Raw genomic sequence first — 16,632 nt, 5'->3', positions numbered from 1 at the left:
GGAGCTTGTTATTTTGTATCTTTGGCACTCTATTCCTACTTCTGTCATCTTAGTACATAAGTTAACTCGTACCTTGAGCGTTGCGCTTTTATTTCGCGATTTTTATTCCCTCTATTCTTCAAGGCTCCTAGCATATTATAATTCTTCTGCTATTATATATAATTATATATACTCATTTTATTTTAGAGGTCGTAATACCACACCACCTCTGTTTTACGACTTAAGCGTAAAGCTTAGTGTGGTAGGATGTTTCATATGGAGCATGGTCTCTTCTTTGACTTGGCATCTTGGGAATCTATCATCTTCTGTGAGTCCTCTTCTTCTTCTTTTCTTATTAGTAAGTAAAGCTTTATGACATAAGAGGCATCCAAATGCTTCGAGTCTTTGCAGAATTTTAACTTTCCTTATTTGTTTGAAAGTCATTTTTCCTTCCATATCCTCATTGAAGTAGGAATCATATGCTGATTTTATAGAGAATACCCCATTAGGTGTTAGTAACCAACAAATAGAGTTTGTACCAATATTTGGGTTTGGCACTTTAATGGTGCGGAAGATATCCAAAATCTCTTCTGACAAAACTTGCAAGATAGTTTCGCAATTCCAATTGCCTTGCCCAGTGGTATAATCAAATACTATTTTCTTCCAACTTTCATCATCTGGAGTTGTAGTAGCTGGACTTTTCAAGTTGCAAATTTTTGAAACCTAGTGGTCTTTCCAAAAAGAAATATTTTTTTCATCTCCAATTTTCCAAATCAAGTTGCTTTGGAATTTCTCCCGGATTTTGACTATTCCTTTCCAAGCATTAGAATTGGTAGTTTTGAGATGAACTTTCAATACCATACTATTTGTACAATTATATTTAGCACTCATGATTTGGACCCATTGTGGATGAGATTCCAATTGAGTTTCATGAGAAAAATTTGGTTTGTGTCCTGGGCTTTGCAAATCCCCAAACCACCCTTTTTCTAGGTTTACAGATGTTGTCCCAACTCACCAAATGAATCTTTTTCTCCTTATCGCTACTGTCCCATATAAAATTTCTGCAGAGCTTGTCAATTTTATTAGAAACTTCTGTTGGAATTTTCATAGTTTGCATGTAGTAGCTAGGAATAGTAGTAAGAACAGATTATACTAGTGTACACCTTCCTGCCAAAGAAAAAGTTTTCTTATTCCAGCTTGACAATTTAGCTTGAATTCTATCCAGGATAAACCGAAAATGTTGTTGGTTGCATTTTTCCTATATGAAGGAAACTTCCAAATATGTTCCTAAGTTGGCTGTTAATGCAATTCCAAGGCCCTGGCTCAACTGTTGTCTAATGCTATGATTGGCATTCTCGAAGAAATAGACGCAAGACTTGTTGAGACTGATTTTTTTGTCCTAAACTCCCATAAAACAAATAGAGAGCCTCTTTAATGATCTTCACTTGTTCCTTGCTTACTCTAGTAAATAGGACTATATTATATGCAAAACAGAGATGCAAAATTTTAGGCCCATTTCTAGTTAACATAATAGGTTCCGATTTTTTTCCTCCACTAATTTAAAAATAAGTTGAGAAAGTTTTTCAATACAAAGAACAAAGAGGTAAGGGGATAAGAGATCTCTTTGTTTAATTCCTCTTTTGAGATTGAAAGTTTCAAGCGGGTATAGGTTGCTCCATCAAGCCTGTCTTTCTCTTTGCAAGAATCAAACTTCACTACAGGTAACTCTTAGTCACCATATCTGAACCATTGTCATCAGTATGGATCTTCTCAAGTACATACGACTTCATCTCAAGCGCTTAACATATCCAATGACACTTCACCTTTATGTACTTCGATATGAAATGAAACGTCAGATTCTTGCTAAGATGGATAGCATTTTGGCTGTAACGACCCGACTTCTAGCACATCATGACAAATGCTAGTTGTCAGGCGCTACTTCATGGCTCACCTTAGGGAATCTAGACCTTATATTAAATATGTACCTATGAGCTTGTATCGCTTATCGTGATTGCGTCTTAATCAGATATAGCGGAATAGATATAAGTTAGGCAAATAATACATAAAGCATATAAACATAGGAAAGAATAACAATATCATACGTATATACTGGGAGGCTCAGTTTAGTACCTCACCATAACTCATACAGAAATTCACTGCTGCTTATTTATTAATATTTACAGACTCTATTATTTATACTAATAGGCATGGCTCACAAGAGTTACCCTAGTCTAGGACCCGTTCTAGCTTACATATATAGATATTTATAAAAGCAGCTAGCCCTCTAAAAGTTTATATAGAGAGAAGGGAAAAACCACTACTACTTTTATTGCTGCTCTTCATGGATATCTTGATAGCTAAGGAAACACTATGCTGAAGCAAGGAGAAAATCATTTGGACACACCCGTGATGTTGTTGCTCGCCTGTCCAAATGCTGGGAACTCAAAGAAGATCACGCTATTTTCCATCTGCAGAATGGAAAAAAATAAGGGGGTGAGAACCTAAGGTTTCTAGCAGGGTACTAAGCTGGAAACTAAGGGGTTCCATAGCTTAAGTTTAAGAATTCACACAGTTATGTTAGTAAGTCATGAAAATAAGTACAAGCACAAATATACAACAAAATAATAGTTACATATAAAAGTAAGCAATGACAAACACAGAGAAATGCAGCAACCAATTATAATGCATGTTTGGTCCTATGCAGGCCATGAACTCATGTGTTGGTTTACACCCCGCAACCTGACATTACCTAGGAACTAGTCTTAGATATGGTTTCCGCAACTGCATACGTTCAGCATACGTTCCTAATGGACAAAGCCACATGCATTCTAGCAATTGATAATAGTCGCAAAACTTGACGCCATAGTATGCCAACAGTTGGATGAATAGTGTGCATTCTGATGGGTGTCCCCGCCATCATATAGTCTTTGGCTAGGTAGCATGAAAGTCTGCTCTACCAGGTAATCTCTAGCATATTGGGGTTTAGAGTTTCTCTCCATGGTACATCTTAATAAATTCTCTCTCTGAGAGTCTTATGTGCCCTTAATCTTTTAAATAAATCTTGTGTTCGGTCTTATCTCTGAATCTCATAAGCATTTGTCACAAATTACCATTTTGCCTCTAGTATTTTATGAATTTCCTGTTTTACCCTTATTTCTAACATTTTCTTTAATTACTCTCCTTAGGCTTTATAGTAACGTTTTTACCCGTAGGGTTACTAAATTGCCATTTTTCCTAGGGATGACAACGAGTTCCTATTGGGGCGGGAGACCCCCGCCTCCAAAAATACTCTCCGTCCCTGCCCCGTCCCCGTGATGGGTAACAGGGACCGGGTACCCTTCAGATATTCGGATATCCGTGGATATCCGCAGGTTTAGAGGAAAAAGTGTGAAAAAATTAGAATCTGTAAGAATTTATAAACACTATTATAACAATTAGTAATAATTTGACAATAAATTTAGTATTATAATCCAAATTTATCAATTTATAGAATCAAAACCCTAAACCTAAACCTAAAATTCATACCCTAAACCCAATTTTATAGCAATTCATCAAGTAAAAATCAAAATATATATTAAAACCAATTTCATCAATTAACAGAAACCCATTACGGAACAAAGTCGTCATCTTCACTGAGCAAAGGCGACACATAGTTGATAAACCCCATTTGTAGGGTTTATCTTGTATTGATTTTAGGGGATTTTATTATCTTTTACCCACATTTATTCAATGAAATAGGATGGTTTTGTGATTCTCCCTCATTTAGTGCTTAAATGTGAAAACATGCTTTTAGATCTTTAATTTGATGACTTTAATCTTTCTTTGATTCCACTAGATGCCTTGATTTGTTTGTTAAGTGATTTTAGGTTGCCGAGGATCGAACCCGGGTTGCCCGCGTGACAGGCAGGAATACTCATGACTATACTCACCACCATATGCCTATGAGTCATATCCTCAACATAAACTTCAACCATACTCACAAGCCTCTTTTCACCAAATACCTCCATGTGACCTTGATCCATATCCACCATACCAACCTCCTTTTGAACCATATGAGCAAACCACCATTCCAATATCAATACTCCCAAGAACCACCTCAATATACACCACCATACTCTTACCAAGAAGAACCACACTCCTATCATGAACCCTTTCTCTAAGACAATGAACCCTCTTATCCACCCCAATCCTCAATGGATGAAATCCTTAGCCTTATACTTCAAGGGCAAGGAAAAATGCAAAGGGAGACACTAGAATTTGTGGCTACCTTGACCAAGGTAGTAAGCATTTTAACCTCCCAATGCTTGAGCACTCAAAGCACTCCCATGGTCATATGTGGAGAATTAATTGAAGAGCATAGCATGAAAGGGAGATTGGAAACTCTGGTGGAAAATGATTATTTTGTATTAGAGCAATTGGAGGAGCCTATGACCATTGAAGAAGAGGAAGAAGTGGTTGAAGACTTAGAAGATGCGGAACCTCCTTGGGAACCTAGAGTTGAAGAAAACCTATCCAAGAAGATTGAATTTGATGTTGAGGAAGAGAGTGCACACCCTCCAAAACAATTTTTGAATGAAGACTTGGAGTGAATGGAGCAAGAATTGAGTTCCCTTGGTAATGAAGATCATGCATCAACCCTACTCGGTGGTGAATCCTTTGCACTTGAAGAACCCTCTCCCAATGAGGTGGAAAGCAATGTAGAGGTAGATTTCTCTCAACCTCCCATTATGACTTGAGTGATGGAGAAGAGTTAGACGAAAATGATGAACAAAGGATTGAAGTTGAAGTAGTTTGTGAAGAGGTAGAGGCAATCAAGGAAGAACATAAGGGAGTAGAGCTTGCAAGGACATTGGAGATACCTCTTCCCAAGCCATCACCATCCATTCTTTCATTCAAGTGGGTAAATTCCTTATACTTAAGCTTTATTATTCCCCTTGAATATGGTTTTCTTGAAACGGATGGTCAACTTAGAAATATTTGTGGATTTAAAAGCAAGAGGGAGATGGTTAGTGGTTGGCATTGTAAATCAAGTTTCATTAATAGCAAGGGTTGGACTAGAGCTACATTGCTTGGGTCTAGGAGAATGTTTGGTCGCTTAAATGAGAATTCATCATGCCTACCACTTACATGGATCAATGATAGTCAACTTCAAGATGGGTGTCAAAACAAAGTGTGGGATCCCGGATCGGACAAGGAGAATCAATTTTGGGAGCCCCAAGCTTGTGAAGAACTCCATCAACACTTGGTGCAACAAATAAGAAATCTTGGGGCACAATGGAGAACCAAGCATTGGTGGGAGTTCCAAGAAAAATTTAAGCACAAGCCACCTTGAGAGGAGCTCCCCATAAGTCCACATAAGAACAATAAAGAAAAGTGCTAGGTGGGAGACACCCCCACCATGGTAAACTCTTTTCATTTTTCTCTTTTGTAAATATTGGTAGAATATGTTTGATTTCATGTTTGTTGAGTTTGTTGAGTATAATTGATAGTTTAGTATGTTAAATAAGGTTTTATGGTGTTTTGGTAGCCGTTTGGAGGTTTGGAATGCTTGGATTGGTGCAAAAACATAGAAAAATTTTTGAAAAACAAAGCACCATCCACGCGTACGCACACCGCGCGCGTACGCATGCATCAAGCATTTTCGCCCCTCCACGCGCACGTGCCATGTGCGCGTATGCGTGGATTGCAAGATTTCATTCCTCCATACATTGACCCGAGAGTTGCGCCTACACTGTGCTAGTACTATGCCTGAGGCACAAACCAACTCACGCGGACGCGCACCTGACGCTTACGTGTCACTCTCCAAAATAAGCCATCGACGCGCACGTGTGACATGCGCGTACGCGTCACGTCCATTGCACCACCATCCGTGCGCGCGCGCCATGTGCTCGTACGTGTGGATGCCCTTCCTTCACTACATTTCTTTTCTTCTCCTCTTTCCATTTCTTTCCTTCTCTTTTCTTCTTCCCTTTTCTTACCCCTCATCCAACACTTCCAAACACAATTGATAACCATTTATTTAAGTTAGTTAATTATTTAGTTAGTTAGTTGATTAGTTAGTTTTAGTTTAGTTTTCATTTCAATTTCTATTTTTCATTGTAAGTTGGCGAAGGGACTTTTGTGTGGTCTAGAAATTCGCAAATAAAAGCTCATTGTAAGTATAGTTTCTAAACCAACAAAGAATCCTTTCGTACAAAAAAATTGTTTGTCCCTAAAGTAAACCCAATAAAATTTATAACCGAAGTATTTAAACCTCGGGTCGTCTATCAAGGAATTGCAGGGAAGTATGAATTATTATTGGTTATGGAAAATTATCTTTTAGGGTTTTTGAAATAGGAAACAAGGAAATAAATTGGCAAGAAAGTAAATTAATTATCATGAAAACCCTTGCAAGGTATAAGAACTGGAAATTCCGTCCTAGTTATCCTTATCAATTGTGATGAGAATTGTTTATTGCTCCCACTTAGTTAACCCTTACTAAATAAAGGAACGTCAAATGGACTAATCAATGGGATTCCTCAAGTCCTAGTCAACTCCTATGGAAAGACTAGCTTTAGAGGGATCCAAATCAATCATCAAATTCCAATTTTCAATCAACAACTGAGTTTGATAACTCAAGTGTCACCAATTACTCAATCAAAGCCAAGGGAGAGAAATCTAAATTAAATTAAAAGCATCAATAACATGAATTTGAAGAAAGCAATCTTAAATCTGAAATACCTCAATTGTATTAAATAGAAAATCAAATTAAACATAAGAATTCATAAATCAAATAGCAACATAAAGTGATCAATAGGAGGAATAGATAAACTAGAATGCTAGAATAAATAAAAGTAGAAGAGAACATAAATTAAAAGAACATTAAACCTGGAATTGAGAAGAAATTGAAAGAAAAAATCCTAAATCCTAAAACCTAAGAGAGAGGAGAGAGCCTCTCTCTCTAGAAACTACATCTAAAACCTAAAATTACAAATAATGAATGAATGATTGATGAATGAATCTAATTCCTCCATTCTCCAGCCTCTATTCTGGGTTCTCGGGCTTGGAATTGGGCCAAAAAGGAGCCTAGAAATTGCTGGGGGCGAATTCTGCAACTTTCTGCACGTGGCGTCTGTCACGCGTACGCATAGGTCACGCGTGCGCATCATTTGGAAATTTGCGTTGTCACGCGTACGCGTCATTCGTGCTCTGCGCTAGGCATGCGTCCACGTTGTCCATGCGCGCGTGTCACTTTCTGTTTCTTCAAAACTTCATTTCGCGCATTCCTTCCACTTTTGCATGGTTCCTTTCTGTCCTCTAAGCCATTCCTGCCCTATAAAGCCTGAAAATACTTAACACACGGATCACGACATTGAATGGTAATAAAGGGTAATTAATATTAACAGTTTTAAGGCCTAGGAAACATGTTTTCACATATATCATAGAATAAGGAAGAAATTGTAAAACCATACAAATTATATGAATAAGTGAGTAAAGACTTGATAAAAATCACTCAATTGAGCACAAGATAAATCATAAAATAATGGTTTATCAACCTCTCCACACTTAAACATTAGCATGTCTCATGCTAAATTCAAGAGAAACTGAAAAAGAGTGAAGGTAGAATGGTGGAATCTAGGCAATGCAATCTATCTAAATGCAAGCTACCTAATTGAATCATGCAATTCTAATTTCTATCCACCTAGATATATAAAGCTTACATATGGTTAAATTGTGTCAAAATTTTCAAGGAATCATATATGCACAATCAAGAGCTAAATCATGTTAAAACACATTCATAATTTAGTTGAGTTAATCAAAACAGTTCACAAACTTGCAAGATAAACAATGATCAAACATGGATATATGGAATTGAGCTATTGAACCCTCACTTGATTTGTATATGCACTCTAATCACTCAGTGTTTGGGGTTAATCACTCTACTCTTCTCTAGTCATGCTTTCTAAGACTTTGTTTTTCATCTAACCAATCAACAAATATTTAATGTACCGATGCAAACATCATGAGGTCTTTTCAAGGTTATAATGGGGTTAAGGCAAAGGTGAGGATATATATATGGCCAAGTGAGCTATAAATTGAATCCTTGATTAGTCCAAGATCTCACCTAACATATACATACTCTATACAATTCTAAAATTATGCCTAACTACCCAAATTTCCCACTTTCGTATCACATACTCATGTACCAAATTATTTTTAATTTCATCACATGTGCATTGATCTTTTACTAAACTTAATACTTGGGTAATTTTGTCCCCTTATTTATTTATTTAATTATAGAAAAATATTTTTTTTTTGAAAATAAACATAACATATCAATGCACATAGTATTTTAATTATTTTGTTCTCGTATGAGCATGCATCCCAAATTCTAAATAATTTGTCAATTCAATATTTTCCTATCAACCCAAGTTCCCACGGTTCCCCACACTTAATTGATACACAATTTTTATCTTAAGCTAACCAAAGATTCAAATTGGGGTAAATAAATTTGTTTTTCTGCTTAAGGCTAGTGATGTGATAAAATATAGAATAATTGGGGATTAAAAGGCTCAAAGTGGCTAACAATGGTGACTTAAAAGGGCAGGCTATTTGGGATAAGTGAGCAGAAACAAGTAATGGCCTCAATCATATGCAAGCATGTAAATACACTAAATATTGGACATATAGAATGAAACAAAGCAAAAGATTATAATCATAGTGAAGAAACACACAAGAATAAAATATTATGACTAAATAATGTAACCATGCAATTAAGCTCAAAAACTCACGGGTTGTGTGTTCTTTTTGCTCAAAAATCATATATCAGTCATGTATATCATGCAAGTAAGGGTAAAGAGTTTCACTCTAATCAATGTGAATCTTTGAATGGCTTTTGTAAAAATAAATACATTCCTTGAAGAATGTCGTCAATTTGCCAACATTTATTTCTATATATATATATATACTAAGTGGATTGTTGTGATTATGAAAAACTTAAAATTTCTAGTTTACTCTCTATTTTCAATTAAACCAAATTCTCATATGCTAAAAAGGGTAAACTAAACTTAATAATCCATATTTTTCTATATCACAACTAATAAACTAAGAGTGCAAATCAAGCTAAATATTTAAGATATATACAGCCCAAAGTGCAAAATGTAATAAAGTAGAAATAAACAAAAATACAGTAAAGGAAAACGTGCAAGTACTGAAAGGAGCATAAGATAAAATAAAATAAAATAAAATAAAAATACAAAAATGAAACAAAATAGGATGAAAAGGGTCTGAAGTAGTTCACCAAAATAAAATTTGCCAGAGATGGCGACCTCCCCACACTTATATAATAGCATCATCCTCGATGCTCAGTCAAGTTTGGTGTGAAAGATCGTCACCTCCGGAGGGGTGTGCTGATGCTGTCTCTATGGGCTCTGGCTGTGAAGGTGCCTGAGACTCTGCCTGTATAGGGGCCTGTGGATCTATCGACTGTGTCTGCTGAGACTCCTCGTGCTGGGGCTCTGCCTGCTGGGACTCTGCCTGCTCATCCTCTGCTCGTGCATCGTCCTCCTGCTCATCCGCCTCCTCCTCAGATGGCTCTGATGGTGTGTCAGGCTCAGAGGGGATGTCAGTGTGTCCTGACCTGATCATCAGCTTCAGATGCTCATAGCGTCGCTTACTGCGACACTCAGACCGCTCATATCACCGCTGGTTGTGGCGCTCCATCTGATCCAGGTGCTCAAAGAGTCAGTGCACAAGTTGGTAGATGGGCTGGGAGCTGGTGAGGGTGCTGTGGGTGTAGGTGGTGCAGCAGGTGCTGAAGGAGCAGCAGAAGATGTGGCTACGTTAGCGGAGGCAGTAAGAGAAGGTGGTCTGTGGCCTAGGGCCTCGAACCTCCTGCGATGTGGGATGATCTTCCTGCAGTCGGCGGCTGGTGGCTTCTCATCCTCGGGCTCCCAAGGTATCTCAGCTCGGCGGCCCATCTGGGTAATCAGATAAGGGAATGGCAGAATGCCTCGGACATAAACCCTAGCCATGGAGTGCCTGATGAACCGTGGAAGGTACAAGTCTTTGCCTTCCATAACGCACCAGATGAGAGTAATCATGGCAGCTGGAACCTCAGTCTCGTGAGTGCTCGGCATAACATAGTTGCTCAGAATTTGTTGCCATAGCGGAGCTTCATCATTAAGATAAATAATTTTAATGCCCTTTGGGTTTACTGTCGACTTACCCATAACCAATGGGACAGCTAGATCAACGACTATGGTGCGCTTCACTGCCTCCCAGTCAAAGCTCATAGACCTCATAGATTCCTCAGCCTGCTGATAACCATCTGGCTGATCTGATTTAGGCTGAAAATGGAGGATATCTTCAATGGCCTCTTCAGTAACTAAAATCTGTTTCCCTCTGAGTTGTACTGTATCTAGGGTCGTCTTGTAATAGTTGCAGTAGAATTCCCTGACCCAGGATGCATTAACCTCAGTCAAGTTCCTCTCCAAAAAGAACCAGCCTCTCTATTTGATTTGCTCTGTAGTGTACTGTTGTAATTCAGCTGGAATTCTGAGAGTATTTTCCAAATATAGGTGCCTTTTAGTCCCAAAGACCTCATATTTTAGTTCACAATAGCGATTTGCGAACTTGGTTGGATCAGTCGCAGGCACTAGTTGATCTGCTTTTTCCTGAGGAGTGAAATTTTTCTCATGCCAGGAGTCATCATGCAGAATATATGTCAGAGCGACAGATAATTCTCCTCTTTTTCTTTTACCCGTGTCTGCTTTAGCTTTGCCTTTTCCTTTTGGATCCGACATCCTGAAAAATAGAAATTTCAGGATATAGATTAATAAGTAAGCAGAGGAAAGAAAAGCAGGTAGGAAGGAAACAGATAGGAAGCCAGAAAGAAAAGAAGATTGAGACATACTGGTGAGTGTACTCATAGAAATGAGCTCTTGAAAAGTAAGAAAACATTATGCAAATAGCATTCAAAACTACAGCCAAGAATTTCTGCAATAATAGTGAGAAGCTTGTTTGTTAAGTAGCAACAATTAGCATGCCTTAAAAGGGGATAAAAGAGTTACTATAAACTGAAAAGGAAAGTTAGAAAGTCAAGTAAGTGAATAGTTAGAAAAGGGTGAAGAAGTTAGTGGCATGAAAATGTTGTTCTTAATCAAAAGAGGTTCAAAAGATTGTAGCACAAGCAAGCTCACAGGCAATTGTACAATACAAGTTATTGAAGATGAAAAAGAGAAGAGCATGAAAAGGGTCAAGAATCATCAATAATGCATTTTAAGTTGGAAGGGAACCAAAAAGGGATAGGGAATGCTAGCCCAGCATGTCATGAGTTGACTTTGGGTTTAAACCAAATAAAGCACAATGTAAAAATACCAAAGGTGAGTCATGAATAGCAGTTAAGTAAAGCCAGTTTTTGGAAAAAATTGGGCAGCATTCCGACTGTAAAAGGAACGTTCCCAGAAAATCAAATAGCAGAATAATGCAAGCAGTAGAACTTTCAAACAGGATTAGCAGGTAATATGAATCTTAGAACAAGTAATACCAACAAGCAAGTATATGCAATAAGCAATTTATCCAATCCAAAATAGCAATAAGCAGGTTTATACAATTAGCCTGGCCTTAGCAAATTCAGAAAGCACGCAATAATTTAAGATATAGATGCAATGTAATGAGCTCACTGAATTAACAAGGAAAAAGCAAATCGCAACAAGAATGCTAATGTATATTAAGTTATATAAGTAGTGGTATCAATCAATTAAGATCCGATGAAGTAAAATAGGATCGAACAGCCATGAAACAGCAGTAATAGCAACATCAACAGCCAAGCAATAGAAAATTAAAACAGCAAGAACGGAGCACTTATCAAACCTAGAATCCTCTAACCACAATCTAGCTACCTAACCACCTAGAATCCACTACGAAACATGCATATCTAACTAATCTAAATTGAACAGAATTGAAATATGCAACTGCCTAATCATGAATAGAAAAGGAATTGTAGTGCAGCGAAACCTGAGGGTGCTCAGTGAAAGAAATGGAACTGAAGAGAGAGAGGGGTGGTACGACGGCGCTGGTGTGGCGGCACAGCGGCGTTGTGGTGGTGGCGGCGGTGCTGTGGCGCAGGGCGGTGAGGGTCGGGGCTATCGGAGTGGAAAAGGAGAAGAAGGGAGAAAGGAGAAGAGGAAAGGAATGGGGGGAGACGAATTGGCAGCGTCAGTGGCGGCACGGTGGTGATGGCCGCGGTGGTGGCTGTGGTTCGACGCGGTAGTGGTAGTGAGAAGGAGAGGGGGCGTTGGAGAAGAAGAGAGGAAGGGTGAGGGGGAAACGGTGGTGGCAGGGGTATGGGGTTGCCGGCGGCTGCTCCGGTGAGAGGGTGGTGGTGGGCTGTGGTGGTTATGGAGGTTTGGAGGGGGAGAGAGTGAAGAGGGAATGTTGGGGGATGGGGGGTAAAATGATGCGAGGGAGGGCTAAGGTTTCCGCGTCAGGGGGTTAGTGAATTTAAATCCACGCGTACGCGTGGGTCACGCGTGCGCGTGGATGAGGTAAAATTGCAACGACGCGTAAGCGTCATTGACGCGAACGCGTGAATAGGGATAGGTGGAAATGACGCGTACATGTGAAGTACGCTTACGCGTGGACCAAAATAGTGCTAAACGCACGAATCCAGCATCGTTTTGGCACAACTCTCTGTCTCATTTGAAGGGCCAAAAATTGGCATGCGACGCGTGGTGTGTGTAAATTAAAGTGACGTGTACGCGTCATTGACGCGCACGCGTGGGCCAATTTGTGCTCATCGCACACCAGCCGCACGATTCCAGCCCAACTTTCTGGTCATTGGATGGAGACGCCGATTTGAAATCGACGCCCACGCGTGGCCTACGTGCGCGCATGGTTTGCTCTTTTTTTTATGCAGTATGCAGCATGTGAAATGGGGATGCTGATGCAGATGTTATGAATGCCACTCAAAGGAAGTAGAATAAAATAAAACTAAGAAATAAACAAAACAAAATAAAACTAAGATTGAAAAAGGAACGATCATACTATGGTGGGTTGTCTCCCACCTAGCACTTTTAGTTAAAGTCCTTAAGTTGGATATTTGGTGAGCTCCTTGTCATGGTGGCCTATGCTTGAACTTATCCAGAAATCTCCACCAATGTTTGCAATTCCAATAGCCTCTGGGGTCCTAAACTAGGCACGTAAAGCCTTCGAGCAAGTTAAAGCAATTGAGCAGGCTCCAGGAGTGCTGATTTTCAGAATGAATTCCAGGATCCCAAACTTTGTTTTTGTACTCGTCTTCGCTTTTATCTACATTGTTCCAGCCGGGCGGTACGTAATCTAGATTCTCACTGAAATACCCAAACTTCTTCCAAAACCCATTCAATCGAGTTTTATACCAGACCTTGCACTTTAATTTGGAGCATGGAACCGTATTGAACCTTGCATGCCAACTCCTATTACTAACCATCTCCCTCTTACTCTTAAAGTCACAAAGAGCTCTAAGCTGGCCATCGGTTTCAAGCAAGCCATATTCAAGTGGGAAGGTGAACATAAAGGCTAAGGATTTTACCCACTTGAAGTTTGTATTGGGTGGCAATGGCCTTGGGAGAGGTATTTCCAGTGGTCTTTCAAGTTCCACTCCCTTGTACTCTTCCGTGAATTCTTCCATTTCCTTGTAAACTGATTAGCGGATAATTTATACGCTTTTTGGCATTGTTTTTAGTATATTTTTAGTAGAATCTAGTTACTTTTAGGGATGTTTTTAATAGATTTTATGTTAAATTCACATTTCTGGACTTTACTATGAGTTTGTGTGTTTTTCTGTGATTTCAGGTATTTTCTGACTGAAATTGAGGGACTTGAGCAAAAATCAGATTCAGAGGTTGAAGAAGGACTGCTGATGCTGTTGGATTTTGACCTCCCTGCACTCAAAGTGGATTTTCTGGAGCTACAGAACTCAAAATGGCGCGCTTCCAATTGCGTTGGAAAGTAGACATCCAGGGCTTTCCAGAAATATATAATAGTTCATACTTTGGCCAAGAATAGACGACGTAAACTGGCGTTCAACGCCAGCTCTCTGCCAAAATCTGGCGTCCAGCGCCAGAAAAGGATCCAAAACCAGAGTTGAACGCCAGAAATGGATCAAAACCTGACGTTCAACTCCACAAATGGCCTCTGCACGTGGAAAGTTAAGGCTCGACCCAAGCACATACCAAGTGGGCCCCAGAAGTGGATTTATGCATCAATTACTTACTCATGTAAACCCTAGTAACTAGTTTATTATAAATAGGACCTTTTACTATTGTATTTGACATCTTTGGATTACCTTATGATCCTTTGATCACGTTTTGGGGGCTGGCCATCTCGGCCATGCCTTGACCTTTCACTTATGTATTTTTAACGGTAGAGTTTCTACACTCCATAGATTAAGGTGTGGAGCTCTGCTGTTCCTCAAAGATTAATGCAAGTACTACTGTTTTCTATTCAATTCATCTTATTTCGCTTCTAAGATATCCATTCGCACCCAAGAACGTGATGAAGGTGATGATTATGTGTGACGTTCATCACCATCTCCCCTATGAACACGTGCCTGACAAACACTTCCGTTCTACATGAAATAAGCTAGAATGAATATCTCTTAGATCTCTTAACCGGAATCTTCGTGGCGTAAGCTAGAATGATGGCGGCATTCAAGAGAATCCGGAAGGTCTAAACCTAGTCTGTGGTATTCTGAGTAGGATTCGATGAATGAATGACTGTGACGAGCTCCTAACTCGCGATTGCAGGGCGTTAGTGACAGACGCAAAAGGATAGTAAATCCTATTCCAGCATGATCGAGAACCGACAGATGAATAGCCGTGCCGTGACAGGGTGCGTGAGCATATTATTCACTGAGAGGATAAGATGAAGCCATTGGCAAGGGTGATGCCTCCAGACGATTAGCCGTGCCGTGACAGGGCATTGGATCATTTTCCCGAGAGATGACCGAAAGTAGCCATTGACAGTGGTGATGTATCACATAAAGCCAGCCATGGAAAGGAGTGAGACTGATTGGATGAAGATAGCAGGAAAGCAGAGGTTCAGAGGAAAGAAAAGCATCTCCATTCGCTTATCTGAAATTCCTACCAATGATTTACATAAGTATCTCTATCCCTATTTTATTATATAATATTCGAAAACACCATTATCACTTTATATCTGCCTGACTGAGATTTACAAGGTGACCATAGCTTGCTTCATACCAACAATCTCCGTGGGATTCGACCCTTACTCACGTAAGGTATTACTTGGACGACCCAGTGCACTTGCTGGTTAGTTGTATCGAAGTTGTGACAAATTATGAATGTGACATCACGATTTCATGCACCAAGTTTTTGGCGCCGTTGCCGGGGATTGTTTGAGTTTGGACAACTGACGGTTCATCGTGTTGCTCAGATTAGGTAATTTTCTTTTTGTTTTGTTTTCAAAAATTTTTTCAAAAATTTTTCTTTTGTTTTCGAAAAAAAAAATGTTTTCAAAAATAAATTATTCTATGGCTTCAGAATTTTTAAGAATGAATTCTAGTGTTTCATGAAGCATGTTGAAGCCTGGCTGGCTATAAAGCCATGTCTCAATTCTTGTACTCAAGAGAAGAGCTTCTTTATCTTTCTTAGCCAATTGGCTGTTGAATGTAAGGAATGTCAGGCGTGTCATGTCTGAGTTACATACTAAAGCTTGGCTGGCTATTAAGCCATGCCTGACCCTTTGATTGGAGCTTTAGAGCATAAGATTCCTGGAATTCATATTACAAATTTTGGAATTCCTTTTTTTTCTTTTTCAAAAGAATTTTTCGAAAAATATAAAATAAAAATCCAAAAAAAAAATTAGAAAATCATAAAAATCAATAATATTTTTGTGTTTCTTGTTTGAGTCTTGAGTCATATCATAAGTTTGGTGTCACTTGCATATGCATCTTGCATTTTTCGAAAATTTCATGCATTCATAGTGTTCTTCATGATCTTCAAGTTGTTCTTGGTAAGTCTTCTTGTTTGATCTTGATGATTTTTTGTTTTGTGTCTTTTCATGTTTATCATATGCATTCTTGAATTCTTAGTGTCTAAGCATTAAAGAATTCTAAGTTTGGTGTCTTGCATGTTTTCTTTGCATTAAAAATTTTTCAAAAATATGTTCTTGATGTTCATCATATTCTTCATAGTGTTCTTGGTGTTCATCTTGACATTCATAGCATTCATGCATGCATTCATTGTTTTGATCTAAAAATTTCATGCATTGCATCATTTTTCTTGTTTTTCCCTTGCATCATAAAAATTCAAAAAAAATCAAAAAAATATCTTTCCCTTTTTCTCTCATCACATTCGAAAATTTGAGTTGACTTTTTCAAAAATTTTTAAAATCAAGTTGTTTCTTATGAGTCAAATCAAATTTTCAATTTGAAAATCTTATCTTTTTCAAAATCTTTTTCAAAAATCAAATCTTTTTCAAAATTCTTAGTTATTTTCGAAAATTTCAAAAATATTTTTCAAAAATCTTTTTCTTATTTTTATACCAAATTTTCGAAAATAACATAATCAATTAATGTTTTGTTTCAAAAATTTGAAGTTTGTTACTTGCTTGTTAAGAAAGATTCAAACTTTAAGTTCTAGAATCATATCTTGTGATTTCTTGTGAATC

The sequence above is a fragment of the Arachis hypogaea genome, chromosome 19, assembly GCF_003086295.3.
Source record: "Arachis hypogaea cultivar Tifrunner chromosome 19, arahy.Tifrunner.gnm2.J5K5, whole genome shotgun sequence".
In the NCBI taxonomy this organism is placed as follows: domain Eukaryota; kingdom Viridiplantae; phylum Streptophyta; class Magnoliopsida; order Fabales; family Fabaceae; genus Arachis; species Arachis hypogaea.
The sequence above is the reverse complement of the archived record's forward strand: the minus strand, read 5'-3'. Positions refer to the sequence as shown.